General features: G+C 39.9%; 1 protein-coding gene across 2 annotated transcripts in view; it reads right to left on the reverse strand.

Moving 5' to 3' along the window:
* Positions 1–19,615, reverse strand: part of ZNF800 (zinc finger protein 800) — a 146,682-nt gene that overhangs the window by 121,864 nt on the left and 5,203 nt on the right. The gene's annotated exons all lie outside the window — the stretch shown is intronic.

Here is a 19,615-nt window from a genome sequence, read left to right on the forward strand (position 1 = left end):
AATCAATCTTCAAGGGGCAGGGATAGACATACTCCATAATTATCTCTACCAATCCAATTGCTATATTTATTACAAAAGCCACTTCACTTTCCATACTGACTTTTGGAAACTCAAAGTACATACATTATATTCTATTGAATTTGTTCCTTTCGTATGCAGAGTATGAAATCCATCATGAAATTTGTAATATAAAATTACTAGAATAAAAATTTATCTAAACTGATGAGAGTGAACACTTCTGAATATTTCAGAGGAAGATACAAGTTTATATTTTCTTCTTTATAATATAACTGAGGGTAGAGGGAAAAACCCTCCACGGGTCTCTTATTAATAGTCAGCAATAATACTCATAATCCTTATGTTTTTGTCATATCCTTCAAAATGTTGAGTTTTACCTTCTACAAATCTCTCCCTTAATTCCTTTCCAAAATTCACTCTGACTTGCCTCAGCAATACCCTCCAGTTATAGTCCAAAAATATAATGTGGAACTTAATTAGATGCTTAATACTAAAAAAGTCACTTCATGCTTCTGAAACTAGGATAGGTAATGAAACAACCAGTACTGAGAACATTAAACCAGTTCACAGAGCTCTTTTCAAATAAGGCATCAGTTAAAATTACTCAAGCCCACAACAAATAAATTGAGCAAGAAAGATGTCATAGAATCTTTTTTCATTATTTTTCTTCAGAAAAGAACATAAAGTCAGGTATTTTTTTTTCTTGAAGCCCCAATTTAATTCTATTCTGAGTTAATGTCTTTTTTTTTTAATTTAAGTTAGGTTCTTCTTCCTTTTTTTTTTTTTTTTCTTCTGATGTTAACATGAAAAAGAGTCCAGGACTATGCCCAAGGGAATCAGAAACATTTTACTTTGCTATTAAAACCCACACAGTTTATCTGCAAAGAAGATGTCTATTTTGGCACCAACTGACAGTCTTACTAAACAAGTGACACCATGAATATAATCTTCAGGAGCCAAAAGACTCTAAAATCAGCTCATACCATCCAATTTTTTTCCATTGAAAGCATTTACTCCTTCTAAACAAATTAACTCAAAAGGGATCTTGGATTTAAATCTAAAACATAAAGCTTTAAAACTTTTAGAAACAAGAAAATAAGGGAAAACTTTGGGTCTCAGGATAGGCAAAAAGTTCTTATACTTGACACAAAAAGCATAATCCATAAAAGGAAAACTCAATAAATTGGACCTGATCAGATTGAGGGCTTTTGTCTTATAAAAGACTGTGTGAAGAGGATGAAAAGCAAGCTACAAACAGGAAAAGTATTTACAAACCACATGTCTGACAAAAGACTAAGATCAAAAAGCTATAAAGAATTCTCTGATTTCAACAGTTAAAAAAAGTGAACGATCCATTAGAAAAATGGGCAAAAGATATGAACAGATATTTGAATGAAAAGGCTATACAGGTGGCAAATAAGTACATGAATAGGTGTTCAACATCATTAGCCATCAAGGAAAGAAAAATGAAAACCAACCACAATGAAATATCACTATGCACTTATCAGAATGGCTAAAATGAAAAATACTGGCAACATCAAATGCTGATAAGGATGCAGAAAAATGAATCACTCCTACATTACTGGTGGGAAGGCAAAACAACAGTCATTGTGGAAGATATTTCGGCAGCATGGCTGGCTAACTGATGGCCCCAAAAGGTGTCCATGGCCCAATCGTCAGAACCTTGAAAACATCACCTTACACAGCAAAAGAGACTTTTCAGATGTGATTAGATCAAAATCTTGAGGTGAGACTATCCTGGATTATCTGTGGGTGTAAATGTAATATCACCAGTCTTCTTAGAAGATGAAGACAGGTATCAGAGAGAAGATAAGGTGCTACAAAGCTGGCTGTAAACATGGAGGAACTGGTGGAGGCAAGGAATAGATTCTCCTCTGGAAAATCCAGGAGGAATCTGCCCTTTCAATTGAGTAAGACTCATTTTACACTTCTTTTTATTTTTTTAAGATTCTATTTATTTATTCATGAGAGACACAGACAGAGAGAGAAGCAGAGACATAGGCAGAGGGAGAAGCAGGCTCCCTGCAAGGAACCTGATTCAGGACTCAATCTCAGGACCCCGGGATCATGACCTGAGCCAAAGGCAGACGCTCAACCACTGAGCCACCCAGGTGCTCCTCATTTCAGACATCTGAATAAATTTTAGGCCACTAAGTTTGCAGCCACCACAGAAAATTAATACAAGTAGTCTCATAAAACACACCACTATCAGTGACATCATAACTGTCTCTTGGGTGTTTATGCCAGAGAAATGGAAAACTTAAATTCACACAGAAGCATGTACAGAAATAATCATAGCACCTGAATTTGTAATAGTCACTAACCGAGACAGCCCTGATGTTCTTCAACAAGTAGGTTAAACAAGCAATAGTACATCCATACCATAGAATACGACTCAACAATACAAAGGGATGAATCATTGATACATGAAACTATTTGGAAGAATCTCAAGGGAATTATACTGGGTGAAAGATCCAGTCCCAAAAGGCTACAAACTATGTGATTCCATTTGTCATTCATAAAATGAGAAAATTATAGAAATGGGAAACAGATCAGGGACAGAAGGTGTGGCAGGAGGGGGCAAGAAAGGTGTGCTTATGAAAGGGACACATAAGGATCCTCATGATGGAAGTGTTCAGGGTCTTGATTGTAGTGGTAAATATACAAACCTACACATGTGATAAAACTGTTTAGAACCAAACACACACACACACACACACACACACAAGTACAAATAAAATGGGGACAATCTGAATGAGAAGAGTGAATTACACCAATGTCAATATCTAGGTTGTGATATTGTACTATATTTTTATAAGATGCTACCATTGGAGGAAAGTGAGTAAATGGTATATGGGATTTCTCTGCGTTCTTCCTTTTTTTTCTTTTTAAGATTTTATTTATTTACTTGAGAGAAAGGAGAGTGTGTACCCATTGTGGGGAGGGGCAGAAAGAGAAGCATGACCTGTGCTGAAGGCAGACCCTTAACCAGCTGAGCCACCCAGGTGTACACACTCTGCATTATTTCTTGCAACTGTGTGTGAATCTACCATTATCTTAATAAATTGTCAATTTAAAAAGGCATGTATTACTATCAGCGTACTAAAGTAATATCTTCCTCTTTAACAGGCATTTTATGTCCCTCATATAAACAAATACTATTAGCATTTTAATAGAACTATTCTTGTAATTATTACAAATGGTTCCATACTGATACAAATTTTTTAGTCATAGAGGAAAACTATCCTTAAGTCAGATATGATTCAATACTCTAAATATTTGCTTTTTATTTTTGCCATTTATACATTTCTACATGCCCCAATTCTACTAAGCCCTTCATATCTACTGCCACAAGTAGAATGGTAGTTAAGGCCTCAGGCTCTAAAATTCAGTTATCTGGGTCTCAAATCCAAGTTTCATTATTTATGATTTATGTGTGCTTAAGTTCTCCATGACTTAGGTTCCTCCACTGAGAAATGGACCAAAAACTAATACTTACCGAAAGGGTCATCGTGACAATGAAATGAGTTCATAAATGCATATAAAGACTGGACACAGAATCTTAGGGCGCCTGGGTGGCTCAGTCGTTTAACATCTGCCTTTGGCTCAGTTCATGGTCCCAGAATCCTGGGATTGAGCCCCACATCATGGGGCTCCCTGCTGAGCAGGGATCCTTCTTCTTCCTCAGTCTCTGCCCCTCCTCCTGCTCCTGCTTTCTCAAATAAAATCTTAAAAAAAAGAAAAAGACTGGACACAAAATCTTATACAGAGAAAACACTCGATAAATATTACCTATTATTCTAGTACATATCATTATTCCCACTATTTTATCACCATCAGGGTACAGACCACGACTGCACACAGATGGGACCCACAAACCTAACAGGAGGAACTGTAGAATGAAGGCCATGCCAAGACAAGGGAACACCCATCCTTGTGATGACATGAGTGGGACCTCTTGTTGCCCACTAAATGACTTATTCCTGGAAATCTCTTCATGCTCTGTACTAAAAAGTTACTTTGCTCTCTCCCTTTCTCTCTATGCCCATGCTCCCACAGTCCTAGGACACAAACTAATCTCTTTGATTAAATTGAATTCAGGGTATCTCTAAATAGTAACAGATTGTGTTTCCATGTTTTGTTGGTAGCTTAATTTTTTTAGAACTTTAGAAGAGATGGTTTAGGTATGTAATAACAGAAAAGGCAAAAAGTTGTAACTTTAAGAAATTGTGGTAAAAAAATATGTAACATGGGACGCATGGGAGGCTCAGTGGTTCAGCATCTGCCTTCAGCTCAGGGCGTGATCCTGGGATCCGGGATCAAGTTCCGCATCAGGCTCCTTGCAGGGAGCCTGCTTCTCCCTCTGCTTATGTTTCTGCCTCTCTCTGTGTGTCTCTCATGAATAAGTAAACAAAGTCTTTGAAAAAAAATGTAACATAAAATTTACCATTTTAACCATTTTTAAGTGTGCAACAGGTAAGAGGTGTTAACCATATTCACACTTTTATGCAACAGATATCCAGAACTTTTCATCTTTCAAAACTAGAACTCTATACCCATTAAAAAACAACTCCCCATTTCCCTCCTCCGCAGTCCCTGGCAACCACCATTCTACTTTTTCTATGAGTTTGACTACCTTAGATACATCATAAGTGAAATCACAAAGTATTTGGTTTTTTGTGACTGGTTTATTTCACAAAGCATAATGTCCTCAAGTTTCATCCATGTTGTTCCTTTTTAAGGCTGAATAATATTCCATTCTATATATATTTTTTTTTCTTTATCCATTCATCCACGGATGAACACTTGGATTGCTTCTACCTCTTGGCCATTATGTACAATGCCTCTATAAACATGGGCATGCAAACACATATCTCTGAGATCCTATGCCTTAAATTCTTTTTTTTTCTTCTTTAAATTCTTTTGGATAAATACACAAAAGTGAGATTGCTGGATCTTGTGGTTGTTCCATACTAAATTTTTTGAGGAACTGTTACTGTTTTCCATAGTGATTGCACCATTTTACAATTCCACCAACAGTGCACATGTTCACCAAAACTTGTTATTTTCTGGATTTTTGAGAGTAACCATACTAATGAGTATGAGGTGATATCTCATCATGGTATTTGTATTTCTTTTCTGATTAGTGCATCTTTTCATGCATGTTGGCCATCTATATGTCATCTTTGGAGAAATGTTTATTCAAGCATTTTGCCTATTTTTCAATTGGGTTATTTTTCATTGAGTTCTTTATATATTCTGGATTTTAAAAGAATGCAACTTTAGGGACACCTGGGTGGCTCAGTGGTTGAATATCTGCTTTTGGCTCAGGTCGTGATCCCAGGGTCCTGGGATTGAGTACCACCTCGGGCTCCCCCAGTGAGCCTGCTTCTCCCTCTGTCTATATCTCTGCCTCTCTCCGTGTGTCTCACATGAATAAATAAGTAAAATCCTTTAAAAAATGCAACTTTGAAGGTAAAAATAAAAGGGAGTGAATTTTTTGTAATATTATGAGTCAATAAATTTTATAATTGACTGTGTCAGCAACTTGAATGGCTCTTATGTTCAGCAAGATTGGGGGGCAAGGTCTTAATGCTTTGTTCTCCCTCTAGCACCTTACCAGTGCTATACACCCAGGACCCACCCTATGTCTTTTGTGAATGGCTTCTCTCTCCTCCCTATTGACAAAGCCAGAAACTCCACTCTATTTCTATTATCTCCTATTTCCAATCGGTTTCCAAATACTATCCACTTTCTCCATGACTAGATAACCCTACAGGAATATTAAGTACCTTCTTAGGATAACAATGAAGCAAAGTCTCCCATAGCATGAAAACAAAATTTGAACCACTCCTGGGCGGCTCAGCCAGTTAAGCATCTGCCTTTGGCTCAGGTCATGATCTCAGAGTCCTGGGAAGGAGCCCCACATGGGACTCCATGCTCAGCAGAGAGTCTGCTTCTCCCTCTGCCTCTGCCTCTCCCCCCACCCCTGCTTATGCTCTCTCTCAAATAAATATTTTTTAAAAAATTGAAAGGAGTGGATATTTGATCTTTTTATAAAAATATCAAAGTATTAAAAAAATCAAAGTATTATTATAGGCAAAATCAGAAATTTATTGGATTTTATGTTTATTTTACAATTCAGTGCTGTTTTTATTGTAAATAATGTATGAGGGCCAGGAGGGATGTCATTAGCTTGTCAGTGCTTAGGGTTTTTAAACTTCTTAATCCAACCTAATTTTACCCTAAAGTCATGTCTCACTGTTCTTTGCTATCTAGTTGCCACTGCTCAAGTTTTGGCCGTTGCATTATCGCTTACATGACCTGCTCCTTTCAAACAGGAGCCCTCCCCTCTCCTTGGAATCAGGCCTCTATAGCCCAGATTACCTTTCTCCAAAGACCTATCATCATTCCCCAGCTGGAAATGACTTCCCACCACCTGTGGCCAAGCCTAGATTCCCTAGCATAAATTTTAAGGCTGATATCTGAACCCAAAGTACCTCTTGAATGTTGTCTTCTGTTATGTCCTTTCATGTACCTTGCCAGGCTAGACAACCTGCCCTCTGCCTTCTCTCACACAGATCACTTTCAGAAGCCCCCCCTTTACTCTATTCCCTTCAGCTGGAATTCCTGGCCACCTCTGCCACACACACACACACCACCACCACCACCACCACCACCACCACCACCACTTTTCAACCAAACAATAATCCATCGTTTAGATCAACAAAACATTTACAAGTTCAATTCATTGACTGGTGCTCAGGCAGCCATGCAACCACCAACTGTGATGCAAACCTGCCTATGACACTTAAAAACCCAAGAGCAAAAAGGTTATTAGTTCTTTTCCCAATCTACCTCCCATTTTCATGATATGCAGACCTTGATTCCTCCACATCTTCTTCAAAAGACAACCCTATCCCAGTTGCTAGCTATGCTCAAAAGGGAATAGGGCAAATTTGATAACTTTGCCACTCACAGCTGGCCTTTGACCCTTGGGATCCAATCTGAGCTCTCTTGACTTTGTGTCCCCTGGTTTTGGCTTTCTGAGTCATAATCAGCATTTGGGCACTTCTTCCACAACTTATGGTGAGCCACTAGCCTTCCTAGTATTATCTGAGCACACCTCCTCATGCCAAATATGTGCAATTATAAATTAAAGATCTATCTTCAGCATCCAGCTGCCATATTTCTGGTTTCTAATTAGCTTCAGCCATGAACAGTAAGGATGATACACTGAAAAGGTGCCATATCCAATTATCTCAGAAGGCACTATGATGTCATTAGCATCCATCTTGTGTGCTAATGGAATCAGTTTCCTTACACTCTTAAGTTTGAATCCTCCTACTAATTGAAGCAATTTTATAGTCATCATGGTTAGGTCACTCCCATATGCAAATCTTTCTCTTTCAGGTTTTTGAACCCAAATACAATGTGGTGAGGGGCCCGGTAGGGGAGGGGTCCTCCACATCACCAAGCAATTCTTGGGACACCAACTGGATGTCCATGAATTCAACTCAATTCCAGCACTATCTATGCCTAGATAGCACCAGATTCCACAGATTTTGGACATAAGACACCCCTCTCCCAACTTCACACACCAGTAGCAAGCCCAGGTTGTCATCTGGTTTCTGACCAACCCACTACAGATTGGTGGTTCCCACAACCCCCTCCTTGTATTTCAGACCCAAATCACAAATTCAGATTGTCACTGTACTTCTGACCAACTGGCTATAAATCTGAGGTTCCCAAGACCCTGCCTTAAGTTTGATTAATTTTCTAGAGTGGCTCACAGAACTCAGGAAACCTATTTACTCACTAGATTACCAACTTACTATAAAAGGATAAAACTCAGGAACAGCCAGATGGAAGAGATGCCTGGGGCAAGGTATGGGGGAAAGGCACAGAGCTTCCATGCCCTCTCCAAGCATGCCACCATCCTCAATCTCCCCAAGTTCAGCAACCTAGGAGCTCCCTGAACCTCTCCTTTTGGTTTTTATGGAGGCTTCATTACATATTCTCACTAATAGAACTCAATCTCCAGCAACCTTCCCTTCCCCAGAGGCCAAGAGGAACAGGAAGTTCCAACCAGCTAATCACACAGTTAGCTGCCCTGGCAACCCCAATCTTAGAAGCTTTCCAAAAGGGATGCCTGGGTAGCTCAGCATTTGAAAGTCTGCCTTCAGCTCAAGGCATGAACTTGGGTCTAGGGATCCAGTCCTGCATGGAGTCCCGAGTCCCACATCCAACTCCCCACCCAGGGAGCCTGCTTCTCCCTCTGCCTGTGTCTCTGCCCCTCTCTGTCTCTCATGAATAAATAAATAAAATCTTAAAAAAAAAAAAAGACCTATTTAAAAAAAGACCAAATATACTATATTTATTATTATAAACTACAATGTCACATTTTCCAACTGCTGAGAATTCAGTATCATCCCTACACTGTAACTAGATAAACTGAGTCCTGGAAATCAGGATTATTTTCTCCAGTACAACAGTCAAGGTTTCTTTTGTTTCAGATACAATGTTGTTCAAAAGACCAGTTGGTCATATCTGGGAAGCCAGGCAACAAAGAGGATCAAATTCCCTAATAGACTTGAGAATACAGGATGGCCAGCCAGCTGCAGTGTTGGAAGTACAGCTTCTCTCTCCTTGACCTTGACCCCTATGTCATTCCCTGTTATCTGCACTTTCACCAGACAGGTGCTTACATTGTCAGCCCCAACCACAGAGAAAAAAGAAGTCAGAGTAGGCCCCAAAGAATTCAGTCTGCAAGCTCATCCCATTCAATCTAAAAGTTTGATATCCAAGCTACCACTTTGGGTAGTGGTCTAAAAACCAGCAGGCTGGTGAGACACACATCTTTTCAGCCTCGAACAGCAAGTGCTTTTGGTCACCACAGCAGGCTCTCCAAAGAAAAAGCAGGAATTGACTGTTTACCCCACTCCGTCCTCTCAGGGTTGCTGACACCCCTCAAAACCACTAGGCCCTAGCCTCCATGACACCTAAACATGCCATAAGAAGTACTAAGCATACTATACAGCTGTTGCATCTTTTAAATGAACATAATGTTTCAGAGGCTACAATGGAGCCTGATGAAAGAATTAATGTGGCCCCCTTTAGAGCCAGCCACTGTGTCAAAATAAAGATATGTGCTAACATTTAGCCAATGTATTCCTTACCATTGACTATTTCCCTGTCTATTCTAAGACATTCATTATCAGATAGCACCCCAGTGCTATCATCTTACAGTTTGTTGCAGTTACATTGAAATGACATCAGCCCTTGTTCATTCTCATGGTCAGATAAACAGGTGTACAAGCAGTTCTCCATAGATAGAAAAGTTTTCATTGCATTTTTTTAAGGGGGAGAAGCTGACAATATTCATACACTAAATCAAAACCTTAAGTATTTCAGGAGAGAAGACTCCAAAAACCCTGCATCGCATCACAACACTGACATCTGTTGGCTACAAGTGCACTGGATCTTCTGGTCCCTCCTTGCTCTGCAGCTGCAGGACAACTCCCTTTTAAACTAAATCTCATAACGGCCCTGGACTATTTAAGGTATGTTATGTCCTTTATTCTTAATAGATTGCAAACTTGTGTTCATAGTTTCTCATATCAGCCTTCAACTCTCTCATGAAATAAGACTTTAATGCTATTTTAATTCTCTTCTGAAACAAATCACACATTAGTGGATGCAATACCCACATTCATACAAATACAAGCTGCATAAATGAGAACTGTCATTTTACTGATACTATTTTGAAATGTACATTATGAGGAAGATTACACAAACATGCTTATTGACACATTAGCATGTCCCCCATACAAATGCTTCCTGCTATTCAGCCTGCTATTCTCTCCTTTCTTGACCCCATCCTCTTTTGTGTTTTTCTCTTCTCCAGATCCTACGCTCACTCCTCTTTTTCTTCCTCTGCTCATTCTGAGGATCCACAAAGACTCCCTCTCCAGGCCTCTGGAGGCCTTCTAATGCATAGTGTCTATGGCACTCTATGTAAGCACACGGTTTACTATCCCATAGGATAAGAACACCTTGAACTTTCCTCTTCTGTGTCCCCTAAGGTTTCAAAGACTTAGAATAAGAGAGATTATCTCCCAAGTCCTTTATTTAATGCTGTGTTTTATCAATATTAATCAATGTCTATAACTTTACCATAGAAACTGAGCTGTTGTCCTGTCTTCTAAATCAACACCCCATTCCAACTTCCCCATTTTTACCAAGTGCAGCACTATCCTCCCAGCCCCTTAACTGCAACTGGATGTGGTCTCGTGGCTGGCTCCCCTTTATTCTCTCCCACAACTTTCCATATCCCTTCCCTTAGCAGGAGGCCACTGCCTCTCGCCCAGACAGAGACAACAGAATGCTCTTTCCCCTCCATGACATGGACCATCTATGGTATGATGACTCCCACTTCCCTTCTCCAGCCTAGACCTCTCCCTAAACTCCAGACCCACGTAATCCACATAATCCACAATTGGTCATCTTCACTTGGCTATCCCCCTGGGGTGCCTGAAACTCTCCATATCTAAAATCAAACTCCTATTCTTTCCTCCCTCCTCCACAAACTGTCTCCCTCTCCTCTGTTCCTTATCTCCATAAATAGAGAGATTATTAACTTTGCCATGTCAAAAGCCTGGGAGGCATTCACAACTCTATCTGTCCCTCAGATATCATACCTATCAACCACAGAAGCTTGATTAATTCATCTGTTGATACCAGCTCCTGGGCTATTCTTTATTTCATTCACGTCTCACCAACCCAACTGTAGCAGAGACCATGGTCTACCACCTAAGATTTGTCCTCCTTTTCTATAGCATGGAATTGTCACAAGGAAACAGCTGTCCAGACAGAAAGTATATTTTCTAAGCCCCTAGTGTCTGGCATGGGGAAGAGAACATATGGTTAGTTTTGCCCATGGAATATAAGCTGATGTGACTTGTACCACTTAGCACTTAGAAAGCAGATGTACATCTCCAAGGCTCTTTCCTCATTTACCATCTGAACAGGGTGGACTCTTGGGTCTTAGAGGATGATGGCACCATGTGATAGAGGAGCCTAGGTCTCTGAATGAGCACTTAGAACGCTGTCTACCAGGAATACCCATTTTGGGCTGTGACACAGCGTGAAACAAACTTGTTGTGTGGAGCCAGAGCCATGGAGAGTTCTGGGCTTGTCTGCTGCAGCCCCCGAAGCACACTCCGACACTCCCTAGTTCAGGGCACCATCACTGCTCCCCCAGGTTATGACAGGTGACTCGGTAGATCTGTGCCTTCAGTCCTGTCTGCACGTGCCTCTAGCACACAAGCGCCATGGAGGCAGGGCTGGCTCTGCCTGGATCCCGCCAGGCCGCACGGCGCCTGGTATGCAGTAAAAACCACTAGGATCCATTCTGCCCAATTTCTCCCTAGTTCATACTCTCCTCTCTTGGTTTCTATTACCTCATGCCCCCTCCCTCTTATCCTCTCTCTCTCTCTCTCTCTCTCTCTCACACACACACACACACACACACACTCACTCACCAAGGGTCCACTTGAGCCCTCCTTCCAGTCCTCACGATCCATCTGCTCTCATTCCTTCCCCTTCCCTCTCAAGTTGCTTATAGCTCAGCTTCTGTGAATTTTTCTCTAACCTCATGTAGGTCTATTATTCTAATATTTAGCTACTCCACGGTATTACTCTCCTTGTCCTAGACCTCCTCTTGCATTTGCAATTAATCCTTTGTGTCTGGAATGTATCTGCCCCATGTCCTGTGCCACATTACACACTCCTGAGGGAAGAATTGAGGTTCGCTCTTCAGAGAGCTTCTCAGCAATTGCTCAATAAATGCCACCCACTGAACCCAATAATTTGCTTTAAATAACACCCTACCTAGCATCTTCCAGATGCCTCTGGGTCCAAACTTTTTTTTTCATATATTTGAATTAGAGGGACTTTAATAAATTACATATAAATCTAAGATGAAACACAGCCTTTACAAAGAAAAGTATCTTTCCATTACCTCCTTCGTGACGACAGTTTTTCATAAAGGGAAAATAGATTGTTAGAGTACGGAACAGGCAATTAGTTCCAATGTATAGTTATCATTAATAACCACTCATAGTAAAAATTATAATTTGGTGTCTATTAAACCAGTGCCCGGCACACACAGTAAATGCTCTGTCAAACATCTCATTTAATTCTAACAACGACTATCAAGAGGTTTTCTTGCTGTTTCTGAATTTTACCAACATCTTCCTGAGCTTCCTTTCTCAGAAGAGTCCATAACTGAGGAAGGGAGCTCTCCTTGAGACATCTGAAAGGCTCACTGCTGAGGCCTTCCAAAAGGCAAGGGGTCTGGTGAGTCAGCCAGAACACAGCCCAAGAAGAGCCAGAGGTGATCGGCCTCAGAGAAGATGCTCCTATCTTCACAGGATGGCTGCTGGGAAGTTAGGGGCAAATCTTGGAGAAGAAAGACTTAGTCTCCACACAGACACCATTATCACCACTGCAATCCACCCACGTCATATGCTCCACTCATCAGAGAGTCCATACATCAATGTCTGACATGCCGTCAGCAGATGACTTGAGTCATCTGAAGCATGTGGAAACTCTGTGTCCAACATTATGAGAATGTGGACACACAGGCCAGCCCGGGACCAAAATCCCTTCACACCATGCAATTTAGACCCCTCCAAGAGACATAACCTAGCTTGCAAGTAAATCTGTTAAGGCTTTCAGGTGTGCCTTACCATGCATTTGAAGAATTATTTTTCATTTATGAGCTGTACATTATCACTTTGTGTGCAGCCATCATATATAAGATGCACAAAAATAATTGATTACTTATGAGTGACAGAGTAATTGGCACTACCCTGGTTATTCAGCTATTTTTATGCATTATAATTACCAGCTTCAGTACACTAGACAGAATTTAATGTTCTTGAAAATTAATATTATTGAAGGACTTGATACAAAAGCATGTAATATTCTTAAATTAAAAACTTGTCACACACTGATCGAGTCTCACATTGTTGGCTATTTATCAACATTTTGTTTTAATCACTTCAAACCTTTTTATCAAGGTACAGAGCCTGGAGCTTATGTCAATCCAGTACAACTGAATTCTAGTAGCTCATAATCTAAGCTAAAGTTTGCCATAATAATATTACATATTTAATGTTTTAAAGACCGAGATTCTTTTGTCTACTGACCTGCATTGTAGCTATGAGTTCCCTGAAAGAAAAAAAAAGAGTCATTTATACATGATCCTAATAGGTGCCTGGTGTGCTAAGGCTGCATGAGATATATTTAAAAAACAGAATAATAGGCAGCCAGGGTGGCTCAGTGCTTTAGCGCCGCCTTCAGCCCAGGGCCTGATCCTGGAGACCCGGGATCGAGTCCCACGTCGGGCTTCCTGCATGGAGCCTGCTTCTCCCTCTGCCTGTGTCTCTGCCTCTCTCTCTCTCTCTCTCTCTCTCTCTCTCTCGAATAAATAAATAAATCTTAAAAAAAAAAACAGAACAATATACAACAACAACGCCTGTGAACTCACTAGAAGAAATTCCATTTTCTGCACTAGGTCTAGCTGTGAAACAGGAGAGACCCTGACCAGATAAAAGACATGCTTGTGAAGTTGGATGGGCTCCTAACTGCATGTCCTCCTGCCCAGGTGAGAGTACCAAGACAGGTATCTGTCATTACGCTTTTGATTGAATAAAGAGAAACTTTCCCTTTAAATGACTTAATCCCAGTCTCCCAAAATGCTTATTACTTCCAGAAACCTGCTTTTCTCTTCAGTGCTGTGATAAATTTCTGTTTACTGCAGTCTCTTTCTTTCCTCTTTTATTCTATTTGCCTTTGTATTTTTAACAGCACAAAAATTTTTGCCACATTGCCCACATCCCGTCTGAGCTGCCAGGCCACACTAGCCATCTGCGTGCGGCTTTCCTGACTATTCTCTCTCCTGAATTCATTTTGCCTGATCCTTCCTTCCCAATCCTATCTATCTTTTTTCTCTTCTCAGCAGTTAGCTAACATATGGAACTATATAGGGTGCTTAAACACTTAATTCCTAAGTGTTTACATAGTACTTTTAGTTGCTTGTTCCTAATGCAAGAACCAGATTCGTAGGCTTTTTTAAATCTTATTACTTTCTTTATAATAATAATTAAAGTTATGTTTTACTCCTGTGGCTCACGAATTGCTTTTTTATTTCTGTTAGCAGAAGTCCCTTAATAGAAAATGATTTCCCATCCCCAGTATAGTGGCTTAATAGATATATATCAAAAAATCATAGAACATTTTACTATTATTAGTTTTAAGAAAATTAAAGTTAGAAAAGGCAGGGCTAGAATCAATTTTAAATTTAAAGCCAAAATTCTGGGCAGCCCGGGTGGCTCAGCGGTTTAGCACTGCCTTCAGCCCAGGGTCTCATCCTGGGGTCCCGGGATCGAGTCCCACGTCAGGCCCCCTGCATGGAGCCTGCTTCTCCCTCTGCTTGTGTCTCTGCCTCTCACTGTGTGTCTCTCATGAATAAATAAATAGAATCTTTAAAAAATAAAGCCAAAATTCTAATATTTCTTCACAATCACATTAATAGATTAACATAATTTTAAGTAATGGGCTATACTGTTCTAATATACACCAATTTAATAATCAAAGTAGTATCTGCCAACCACTAACTCCCATAAACTTGTATTAAAAATGTTTATTACCCCCTACTGTGTATTTAAAAAATCAAAATGGATTATAAACCTAAGATTTAGTTCTTACTATAATTAATAAAAATTAAAACTATGTATTTCACTTAGAATTAAAACTATGTATTTCACTTAGAAGGAAATAAGAGGATTAAATCTTTGTGACCCTGGATTGGGAAATGTTTTCTTATGTATGACAAAAAAGTGTAAGTGACATAAGAAACAGGTAAATTGGACTTCATCAATATTAAAACTTTGTGCTTTGGAGAACACCATCAAGAAAGCAAAAAGAGGGACACCTGGGTGGCTCAGTGGTTGAGCGTCTGCCTTTGGCTCAGGTCCTGGTCCTGGAGTCCTGGGATCAAGTTCCATATCAGGCTCCCCAGGGGAAGTCTGCTTCTTCCTCTGCCTATGTTTCTGCCTCTCTCTCTGTGCCTCTCATGAATAAAAAAAATTTTTTAAAAAGGCAAAAAGGTAACCAACAGAATGGGAGAAATATTTGCAAATTATATATCTGATAAGGGTCTACAATCCAGGGTATACAAAGAACTCTTAACACTCAACCCAATTAAAAATGGGCAAAGGATATGAATAGCTATTTGCCCAAAGATGATATACAATAGTCAATAAGCACATGAAAAAATGTTTAATATCATTAATAATTAAGGAAATACAAACCAAAACCATCATGAGATATCACTTCACACCCACTTCACAACCCACTAGGTTGACTATAATGGAAAAGATAGACAATACCAAGTATGGGCAAGATGTGGAAAAACTGGAGCTCTCAAACAGTGATGGTTGGAATGTAAACTAGGGCAGCCACTTTGGAAAACAGTTTGGCAGCTTCCCAAAAATTTAAACATAGAGGGACACCTGGGTGGCTCAGTGGTTGAGCACCTGTCTTCCACTCAGAGAGTGATTCTGGGGTCCTCTTTGCATGGAGCCTGCTTCTCCCTCTGCCTGTGTCTCTGCCTCTCTCTGTGTCTCTCATGAACGGATAAATAAAATCTTTAAATTTTTAAAAAAAAAATTTAAACACAGAGTTACCATATGACCCAGCAATTCCACTCTTAAGCACATGGCCCCTAAATATGAGAACATACATCCAACAGGGCACCTGGGTAGCTCAGTTGGGTGAGCAAGGGACTCTTGATTTCAGCTCAGGTCATGATCTCAGAGTCATGAGATCAAGCCTTGTGTGGGGCTTCACATTCACAGGAGAGTCTGCTTGAGATTCCCTCTCCTTCTCCCCCCCCCCATTCACACAAATGCTCAATCGGTCTCAAGTAAATAAATATTTCTTAAAATAAAACATACATCCACACAAAAACTTATACATGATTGTTCATAGCAGCATTATTCACAATAACTAAAAAGTAGAATAACATAGGGATGCGTGGGTGGCTCAGTGGTTCAGTGTCTGCCTTCAGCTCAGAGCATGATCCGGGGGTCCTAGGATCAAGTCCCACATCGGCGGGCTCCCTGCAGGGAGACTGCTTCTCCCTCTGCCTATGTCTCTGTCTCTCTGTGTCTCTCATGAATAAATAAATAAAATACTTAAAAAAAAGTAGAATGACACAAATATCCACTGATTGATAAATGAATACACAAAATGTAGTATATTCATGCAATGGAATATTTTTCATCCATTAAAAGGCAATGGATTCATACTACTACATGGATGAACTTTGAAAGCATTATGCTAAGTGAAAGAAGCCAGACAAAAAAGGCCACATATTGAATTATTCCATTTATTTATGTGAATAGACAAATCCATAGAGACAAAAGCAGATCAGTGGTTGCCAGTGGTTGGTGATGGTCCCACAACTCTGTGAACATACTAAAAAAACCACTGAATTGTATGTTTTAAAAGGATGAATATTATGATATATAAATTATATCTCAACCAGCTGTTATTCCTAAGTGCTTACTGACAGAATGTGCTTTGTGTGGTCATCAGTGAAGGACAGGACGTGGGGATGGGGAAGTGTCTAAGACCTAGAAGGGATAGAATTCCATTCAAGGACACCAGTGTCTTCAACTGGCCTTCCTCCTTTTTTTCTTTAGTCAATTCAGAAAATCAGTTATTTGTTGATGTCACTTTAGGTGAATTAACTTCTCCTGACCTCCGTTTTTCTAAGGCATTCAGCCCCCGGAGTTAGCACCTGGACATTCATTCCCAGCACACACTAACTAGAGTCAGGGCAGCTACTGTTTTACTCCCAGCTCTACCAGATGGGAGACTTGGCTCATGGTATTTAACCTTACCAGGCCTCATTCGTCCTCACTGTAAAAAAGGGGGTTATTTACACTCACCTCACAGACTATTGAGAATGAAACAATATACATTTATTGGGATCCTTGACAGGACTAAGCACTCTGCAAATGCAGCTGTTTTTGGCTCAAAGGCTCCTTCCAGTTCTCAAAGTCTCTTAGATATCCAATGGAATTACAACTTATGTAGTATATGTAGTAAAAACAGTGACTCCACTTCAAACAGTTGAGAAGGTTGTCATAATTCAGTGAAGTATGAGCCAAAAAAGATGGAATGTATAGCAAGAGTTGTTTAGTCAACAGAAGAATATAAAACTTGTCATTTTTAGCATGCATAATTATAAACTGTAATTCTAAGGAACTAATCAAATGAAAACTAAAGAGGAAAATAGTAACAAACATACAATATGACTTAAGTCAACTTGACATAGAGCATTAAATAGTAAGAAACAGCTGAAGTCCTCTTGTCATTCTGTACAAGCACTGACATTACAATGTTGTATACTTGATGCTTTTTTCCATCTTATGCCAGTTGCCTGATTACTCAGAGAAAGTAGTTTCCATAATCTGGCTAGATCCAGGGCCATGACTTTCTTATACTGCAGATTGTTCTGGAGGGTTACACAACTGATAGATGTGCAAGTATAAGTCTATGTTAAGCTGTGGTGACACTGTTCTCTCTGCCCCTTACATTCTGAGTCAGAGAGAAGACACTTTGACAATGGCATGGGGTTTCTTCCTCCTCATTTGGATGCCTGCATGCTTGGAATGCTATTTCTTAGACTGTCAAGCAAACATTGTCATCATTTGCAAAATGACAAAATTATAGGGATGTCTCCTCTGACTGCTTTGATGGACTGACTTCCAGCTCTCCAGGTACTTTCCCTTTCCCTCAAGCACCAATTTATCTAAAAGTTAATTACCAAACATTATCTCTCCTACTGAGCTAGCCCAGCAGTCTGAGTTGAGAGTGAGGAAAGGGGGGAATCATAGAAGTGACCCTCTAGTTTTCTCAAAAAATCGAGAAAGTAATACTAAAGGAGAGCCTTAGTACTGACAACAACAAACTCCTACAAGAAAAATCCCTTACACTTAGCTGCAACATGGTCTCATTTCATTTTTAAAGGAACACGTGCTACATTAAGAAACAGCAGCCTGTGATTAAATCTAGAGCCATTCAAATCCCTCCAAGTCTGTGAACATATAGAATAAAGAACATACTGGTGTTTACAGGTCAGCCCCTCAGCCAACATGGGAGAAGAGGGGAGCAGACACACACTTCAGATAATCATTTAAAACTTACTAGGGTTTCTACAGCAAGCTCGTCCTTCTTCAATGGTGTCCATGGGGAAAATGGCAATCCATGAACACAAACAAATGACACATTATCCTGAATCATAATTTTAAATAAATGAAAATGATACCATCCAACAAATTATTCCATAGTACCGGTAACTGTTAAATTATGCAGGTCTCATCAAGACAGCTGACATGTACAATGACATTTAGAATAACATTATTCCATTTTAGTCTTGTGTTGCCATTTGTGAGACTCCACAATTAATGCAACCTACCATGGGTTACCATCTTGACAAACTGGAATATTGCACGTATGTGATATAGGCACTTAATAGAGAAATTGATTCAGAAAAGGGAACCAAAATAAATTCTACAAAATCTGAGGCATATTAAAATAGAAATATTTGGCATTCAAACAGATGACCTATATAAAACCTATGCATTTGCATACTTTTTTTGAAAGGAAATGAACTCCAGAGCCAGATGAACTGAATTTATACCTTGATTCTGCTAAGCTGCGTGACCTTGGGCAGTTTAACTTTTCTGTGCCTCAGTTTTCTTATCAGTAAAATGGGACTAGAAATAGCACCTATCTCATAGGCTTGAAAGGTGAATTAAATGAGTTAACGAGAGTAAAATACTCCGAACAGTGTCTGGTACATGGGAAGTACTGCATAGGAGTCAATTGTTATTACATCTACGGTACTAGAGGTGGGGGCTCCAGTAGGGTACCATTTTAGCATGAAAGACTCAAGTGAGCCCCTTGGCGTGGCACTTCTGGATCCTTGGGCCCCAAAAGTCCAACCTGATTTCCTGAACCAACAGATAAGCCCTTCCATTAGCAATGTAAGGGGGTATTCATGAGTTCTCTTTTGTCCAGGTACCTTCAACTCTTAGAAAGAACATGGCCTGGATCAGCAAACATTAATTAAAAGATGCCACAGCAAGAATATTCATGCATTACCACATTGTGGAAAATTGTGATACAGTAGAGTCTACCCATAACAATAATATTTATAAAGCAGTTTTGACAAGTCAGAAGGCACTTCATGGGGATGCCTGGGTGGCTCAGTGGTCGAGTATCTGCCTTCAGCTCAGGGCATGATCCCACAGTCCTGGGATTGAGTCCCACATCGGGCTCCCTGAGGAGAGCCTGCATCCCCCTCTGCTTGTGTCTTTGCCTCTCACTGTGTCTCTCATAAATAAATAAATGAAATATTTTTTTTAAAAAAGAAAGCACTTCATGATCCAATCATTATTATGAGCATTTGTTATCTCTATACTATAAGAGGTAC

The sequence above is a fragment of the Canis lupus genome, chromosome 18, assembly GCF_048164855.1.
Source record: "Canis lupus baileyi chromosome 18, mCanLup2.hap1, whole genome shotgun sequence".
Taxonomy (NCBI): Eukaryota; Metazoa; Chordata; class Mammalia; order Carnivora; family Canidae; genus Canis; species Canis lupus.